The sequence below is a fragment of the Haliotis asinina genome, chromosome 9 (assembly GCF_037392515.1).
Source record: "Haliotis asinina isolate JCU_RB_2024 chromosome 9, JCU_Hal_asi_v2, whole genome shotgun sequence".
Classification (NCBI taxonomy): Eukaryota; Metazoa; Mollusca; class Gastropoda; order Lepetellida; family Haliotidae; genus Haliotis; species Haliotis asinina.
In genome coordinates, this window is record NC_090288.1 from 28,569,992 (window position 1) to 28,577,414 (window position 7,423).

Consider the following 7,423-nt stretch of genomic DNA (forward strand, 5'->3'; position numbering starts at 1 on the left):
TTACTGACATTCATTATTTGGCTTTACATTTAAGGATAAAATGAATGTTTAAAATTGTCATGTTTTCACTTTTCGTAAAAATGGTTGTTTTGGGACCAAGGGGGTGGGTGGCTGACAGGAAGGGGTCCACTGTATTTTGAAACCCTTCACATAAGGAAGACCATCTATAATAGCATGTTATGTGCATGTTCCATTAAGATCCCAGACAATATCCAGAGCTAAGTCAATCTAGATTTCAACAACCATTCCAGATAAAGACTTCTTTGTATTTGTTCTGGTAGGTGAGGGAGTCAGTCAGGAATTAAATTATGTATGTGATGCAAACATAGCTCCTCTTTGAATGGTATGGAACCAGATTGCCTTGTGCATAATTTGGCATTTGGTGTGATGTTTGGCAATCTTAATTATAGTAAGAGACAACGATGGGGTTGATCCCCGTGGACTTGGTTGACACATTTCAACATATCCATATTGCATAAATTGATGCTCATGCTGATTACTGCTGGTTTGTCTGATCCAGACTCGATTATTTACAGACTTCAGCCATACAGCTGAAATACAGTTGAATGCGGCGTAAGACTAAACTCATTCACTCACTCACTCAATGGGCACGAGAATCTGGAATATCTGCTTACCTGAGGATAGTTTATACGAAAACACGATCCTTCTAGACAGGTGGATTTCTGAGACACTGGAGTACATGATGCATGACAGAGTATTTGTTTCTATAGCCTTTTTCAACCATCATGTCATTCTATCTCTTAAATGGGCATATGATAAACAGAACAGCCAGGTTTTCACCTTGTTCTAGACAGGTGTTAATCTATAGGATCCTTACAGGTAATTGGAGGTTTCCATAAAGTATTTGGTGCTGCACACGGAACATACAGATTTTAACATTAAGTATACATTTCTTTCATCCTTCATGATGCCACATATATAATTCACTCTGTACTTCTTTGTGCACTCTAAACACCTTTCTGACTCGCAAAAACACCAGGATGAAAGAATGAGAATATAATATGCTGAATTATCAAGGATGTGCTTTTGAGAGTTATTAAGATTTATGTCAATTGAAACTTCTTTTTGACATATGAGATTACCCAGGGACAGTCCCAATCACAGTTATGCTATCATCCAAAAGATGTTTGAACATGTATTTTCTGTGAAACTAATTTCAATTAGACAAGAAATTAAATATTTAAAATAATCACATAATGACTTAATTAAGAACAACATGACCTTTAAATGGAAATGTATACACACGGAAATTCTTCATTCTGATAATCCGCTCAGCTTCTGTCATGTACAGGAATGAAACTTTTCACATACATTAGTTTAATGAAATGCAAGAAGTATGATGGATCTGCGAGGTGATGGAAAAAAACACTTTGTCAGTGAGAACCTGCTGATACTTATGGGAGGATTAGAATTATTGGTCTGATGACTTCCTTCAAATTGACGCTTTCCCCGATGATAGATATGAGAAAGTAATAAGTGAGAAAGTACGAGTAATGAAGGCTGACTGATATGTTTGGTATATAAATAATGGGAATGAAGTAGGTTGGGTGAGTGAGTGAGTGAGTGAGTGAGTAAGAGTGAACGAAAGAGTTTTGATTTTGATCTCAAACCCTTAACATTATGTGGGAGGGTAGTAGATTTCTGGTCTGATTTTTTGCGATTCCCATAAGCACGAATATCGTGCTAACACACTATCGCCAGAGCAAACAGGATTTGTACCAACAATCAGAGAGTCTAGTGTGCAAAGGGACACAACTCTGCACAGCAAATTAATCCATGAAAAATAACATATCAGTGAATGAGTGAGTTCAGTTTTATGTTGCACTCAGCAATATTCCCGCAATATCTTGTCAGTCTGTAAATTATCGAGTTAGGACCAGACAATCCAGTGACCAATAGCATGAGCATCGATCTGTGCAGTTGGGAGCCGTCATATATCAGACAGGTTTTTACAGGACAGTGACATTGAGAAAACAGAGAGGAACATTACCTTCACAACCCCATACATATACATGGTCCATAAATGTCAGTGCAACAGATGGTGGTACAGTGGATCAAAATCCTATTCAAATGATATTATGTTCTCATGCTCCAGTACTTTCACACAAAGTGGTTAGTAATGATACCTTCCCATGAATATTACCATTAAGATAATCACCAACACATCATTATTCAACAGTTATAAAGCAAACCCATAAACTGTAATTTCAGGAAATGATAGATCTGTAATGGGGACATAACATCAGCTTTATGAGTGTGTAACAGCAATTTGAGAGGTCAGTCAGTTGTGGACTTGGAACTTCGGAAATACTTTGTTATTTCTGCAATATTTAAGACAGTTTGTGCTGGGATTGTTACACAGAAACACCTGCTTCATGGAGGTATGTAAAAACTGTATCAATGTCACCTCCCAAAGTTTTTTGCTTTGGTTTGATTGCTGTGAAAGCCTCACTACATGGTGGTCTGTAAATATTTCCGAGAAAAATAGAAAAAAAGTATTAGTAATGACTGATATGTTTGGTCTTTAAGTAATGGCGACAGAGTGAATAAGTGGAGCAAACAATCCAGTGATCAACAGCATGAGCATCAATCTCCAAATGCAGAACTAGCCTAGTGGTTAAAGCCTTGCACGTCATGTCGAAGACCTGTGTTCAGTTCCCCAGGGGTACAATACTTCCCTTGCTGTGATATTGCTGGAATATTGCTGGAATATTGGTAGAAGCACCATAATACCACTCCTTTGAGAGGCATGTTTAGAAGTTGGTGAATCAAATAAGGACAAAACTTTATGGATGCGCAACTTCTTCAATCAGTTGGAATGATGTTTCGATATGGCTTCTTGTTAACAAAAGCAACAGGAACTAACTGGGCAGTACAGTATTTACATGTAGAAGCCATAAGAATAGACTGCATACAGAAACCAATAGGGATGTACAAACCAGGAGAGTATGGACATGTTTGTACAAGTTCTTAGGATGATTGATAGGTAGTATCGGGTTGAAGAGCAGTGTGATCACAAGGGATTCTTAAGTCTATTTTTATGGCTATTCTTATGGCTTGTACATGTAAATACTGTGTTGCCCAGTAAGTTCCTGTTGTTTTTGTTAATTATTTACTGTGTACCATATTGTCTTATCTGCCTCTTACTTGTTTGACAACGATACAAGAAGCTGTATCCAGCTGATTAAAGAAGTTGCTCAACCTTAAAGTTTTGTCCTTATAAAACCACTCACTCACTCTGAGCTGCAAGTGTGTCAGCTTAATATTGGATGTCCCTGATGCAGATGTCAGGGAAACTGAAAGAAAATGTCATTGACAAATCTGCAAACAAGTGGCGCAAACTGGAATACAACCCAACGATCATTCTGGCGACAAAGGGACACAACTTCTCAGCCTCAGCCTCAGATGGTTCACCCTATGCATAAGACCCTGCACCTTCTGCAGTATAATTGAAAACGTCAAGTTCAAAAAGTATAGAATGTAAAGCTGTTGATAGTAAGTGACTCAAGTCAGTTTGATATATTCTCCCTAGGAATTCTGGTTAGAACTGCTTCCTGACCTCCAGTGCTGGTCAAAAAGGGTAAATTATCAGATAAGTAGTTTGTAATTGGCGGTGACTGGGTTTATTGTTTGCTGTGTTAAACAACAATAGACTCACATAATCATAAGCATTTCCTTTCTAGCATTAAGGTCTTTGATATGGCAAAAAGTCAGTTATTATTAATAACAACCACATCAGAGCCTTGATATCTGGGAACTAATTGCATGGCTTCCATGCTTATCACCCACCCATTCTGTATTCTGTAATGGTATCTCACTCTTCTAAAAGTGTGCTGAGAGGTATTGGGCTACGAGGACCAAGCAGACATCTTCCCTCTTGTGTGTTTGTTTGATCATTCGTCAGGCAATCTTTCACATATATCTTTGTCTTCCAACAATTTCCCCTACCTGTTGACAAACCTGATAGCACAGGCAGACATCTTTAATGTCACAGTCAACCCAGCAAAAACATAGCTGCCATGGCATGAACAAGGTTGATCTCATTGTGTCCACAAATAAACTGTAGATCTCTGCAGGTCTTTATGATAAGCTGAGAACCCTTGTTATCTTGGAAAAGAAGATAGAGGATACTGAACGATCTTCCGTGTAATAGCAATGAGTGAAAGATTTGGTATCAAAGGAGCGAAAGCGAGTATGATACTAAATCTTTCATGAGTTTAAAGAAAATGGTATTTAACAGAAGCGAGTTTAGTATTCTGTTTATTACTTCCAACACAAATTGATAGAAACTGCGGCTACAGTGTGAGGACTCCCAGTTGTCCTCCAGACACGATCAAGTACCACTGCGACAGTGGTATTAGTATCGTGACGTCATAACTCTGAACCCTTATGATGTCATACATCTAGTGGTATCACACAAGTGTAATATTGCCATAAAAATATTACACTGCAGTATCTTCCATGGGTGATTAATATAATGAAGCATTCGTACAGAAAAGTGAGCATTTATTCCTGGCCATTCAGGCAAAGAGGCTGATTTCTTCATTTCCTTCTGCACCGTTTCACTACACCCACTGTCTAGTTTCCACATTCAGAGGAAAGTCACCCATCCACACACTGAAGTTTTTCAGTAATAGTCCAGATAATGGAATTTCCATACATGTGAATCACCTCATAAACTGACCAGATTTAGCTCCCCTTCCTAACTCATAAAAAAGATGTAAGTAAATCTCACTTACATGTGTGTCCTCTTTATTCAAGGGAAACAACTGAATTGGCAATATACAAAGCGAGGTTGGAGGTGTTCCAAACTTTTGTGATGTTTGACAGTGTGCATATTCAAACCTCTCCATGGGATGGTGGGGTAGCCTCGCGCTTAAACCTTTCACTCATCACAAGGAAGTCCCAGGTTCAAATCCTCACATGGGAGGGTGGTGGGGTAGCCTCATGGTTAAAGCATCTACACAATACGACAATGATGAGTGTTTGATTCCCTGAAGCCCATTTCTGGTGTTCCCAGCAGGATATGCTCGGCAGAGGACAGTTGTGGGAAACAGACTGACATTAATAGAGACATACAGAAAGAGTGGCCTTATTGTTTAGGAGTTGCCTTAATATTCAGACTGTTTGCTTATTGTTTAATGCCACAATAAGAAATGTATGGTGGTGGTCTGTAAATAATCAGCCAAGTAAGCAGACCTAACCACCCATTCTAGTTAGTTGCCTCTGATGACAAGAATTGGGTTGGTAAAGCCCTGTATTCCCCTTATTACAAGGATCCATCTACAAACCAAAAACAAAATCAAAACAGAGTTAGAAGAATCCTTAATTTCAACAGAGGCCTGAGGCATTTATCTTGCTAAACTATTTAGACATGAGTTGGAGTCCTTTAGGGGAGTAAGGCTCCTCACTGATTTAGTTGACACACTTCATCATATCGCATCGGGTGATGCTCATAATTCTGATCACTGGATGGTCTGGTCCAGACTCTATTATTTAGTTGGAACATTGCTAAGTGTGGCACTAAACACCAAACAAACATCCAAACTGTATTTTGAAACATTCCACTGAGAAGACTGCATTAGCATGTTGTTAGAACCAGCAGATGATGACCCCCCCCTGTGTAAACTTCATTCAATGATATTATTCAGTGCTTAGTGTTTGATAGTCACAACATAGAGAGTCACATGTTACTTTACCTATTTTGTAAAAATAGGCTAAGGGTCAGTTATTTCAGGTGAATTAACGATCATTATAAACAATATAATATCACTCAACCCCATGGTTCCTCGAATTCCCGCCATTAATCTGGTGCATGTGGTCTCAGTGACAGCAGACGTACACAGAGAGGAGTAGTCCCTGTTGTAATTACCACGGCTACCACTGATGTAAATAGCTGCTGGTATGTTGATGGAGTTCTGACGGAGCTATCTGCTGGTCATGTAGTAGGATCAGCTCCTGTAGCAGCAACTGCTCATTATCTATATAGGCCTTACTTACTTACTGATATCAAGGTGGGTGTTTACATTAAGTATTTTGTGTAAGTAGGTGTATTTAGTCTGACCATTGAAGGCATCTGTATCTCTGACACCTGGACCAGCTTCAGCAGTATGATTCCAACATAAATCTGGAGTGAGTGAGTGAGTGAGTGAGTGAGTGAGTGAGTGAGTGAGTGAGTGAGTGAGTGAGTTTTACGATGTTTTGAGCAATATTCCAGCAATATCACAGTAAGGGACTACAGAAATGGGCTTCCCACATTGTACCAATGTAAGATATGAAACCAGATCACACATTGTAGTACCCATGTAGGGAAAGGAATTGGGCTTCACACACTGTAACCATGTAGGGAAAGGAATTGGGCTTCACACATTGTAACCATGTAGGGAAAGGAATTGGGCTTCACACATTGTAACCATGTAGGGAAAGGAATGCGAGTGTTCAGCATGATGATTGAACGCTCCTCACATCTAAGTCACTGTCGTTAAGCTAAGTCACAGCTTAAAGATGTCTGCTGCAGTGATTGTGTATCTACATAACCACTACATATGTTTCATATGTCCTTAAACAACATTACTTTAAGTCTGTAACCACTGTGAAGACAGACAGTGAAACAGCCATATGACATGATACATGCAATACTGCTGAGTTACTGCGTAAAACTAAACTCTCTCACAAGTCAATCATTCTTTGGGAAGCAAACCCAGGCCTTCAGTGTGACAAGTGAATGCATTAACCACCCACTAAAGGTGAATGTCAGTGCACAGACTGGCCTAACGTGAGTGAAATCACTACAAGTTCATGAGTCCAAATCATTAAATCATGACGTCAGTTATCTTAGGTTTCAACCTTTTTTAACTAATGTCAACTGAGGCTGTCACCCGTGTCAGCAATCAGATCTCTGTAAAAGAAGAAGCTTCAACTTTCTCATTAATTGTCAGTTAATGGCAATTTATTACTTCCTGATAAACAGTTGCAAGATTTATCGTAAGTCGGCAGCTGATTAAATGAACATGTAATAATACAATTACCTCTATGACATAACTAAGCATGACTATATACAGGATCTCATCTTTGCCCGAACAGCCGAGAGATCCACACAGCTATTTATGTTATCAAATATCTGTTTGGTCGTGGTCTGGAAAGGTTAATTACATGTTTTTGACAGCATCCGCATTGCTTATAATGAACATAATTCCACAATTACAACGGTTTACCTATCATGTCTCTATTGCAAGATAAAACCTCAGTATCATAATTTAACAGAGAGAGAAGCAACATTTTGTTTTAGAGAATTGGAGTCTGGCCAACCTAAGACTGGATTGACCAGGGGGTTCAGAAAAATATGTTAAAATAATTACCTTGACAGAAAATTTCCCCCAATTCAGGTTTATAATGCCATCTT

The 7,423-nt window shown here is 38.9% G+C and overlaps 1 protein-coding gene across 1 annotated transcript in view; it reads right to left on the reverse strand.

Annotated features, from left to right (window-relative positions):
* The window catches only part of LOC137295796 (integrator complex subunit 13-like), a 500,051-nt gene that overhangs the window by 434,365 nt on the left and 58,263 nt on the right, over nucleotides 1-7,423 (reverse strand). The window lies entirely within an intron of this gene.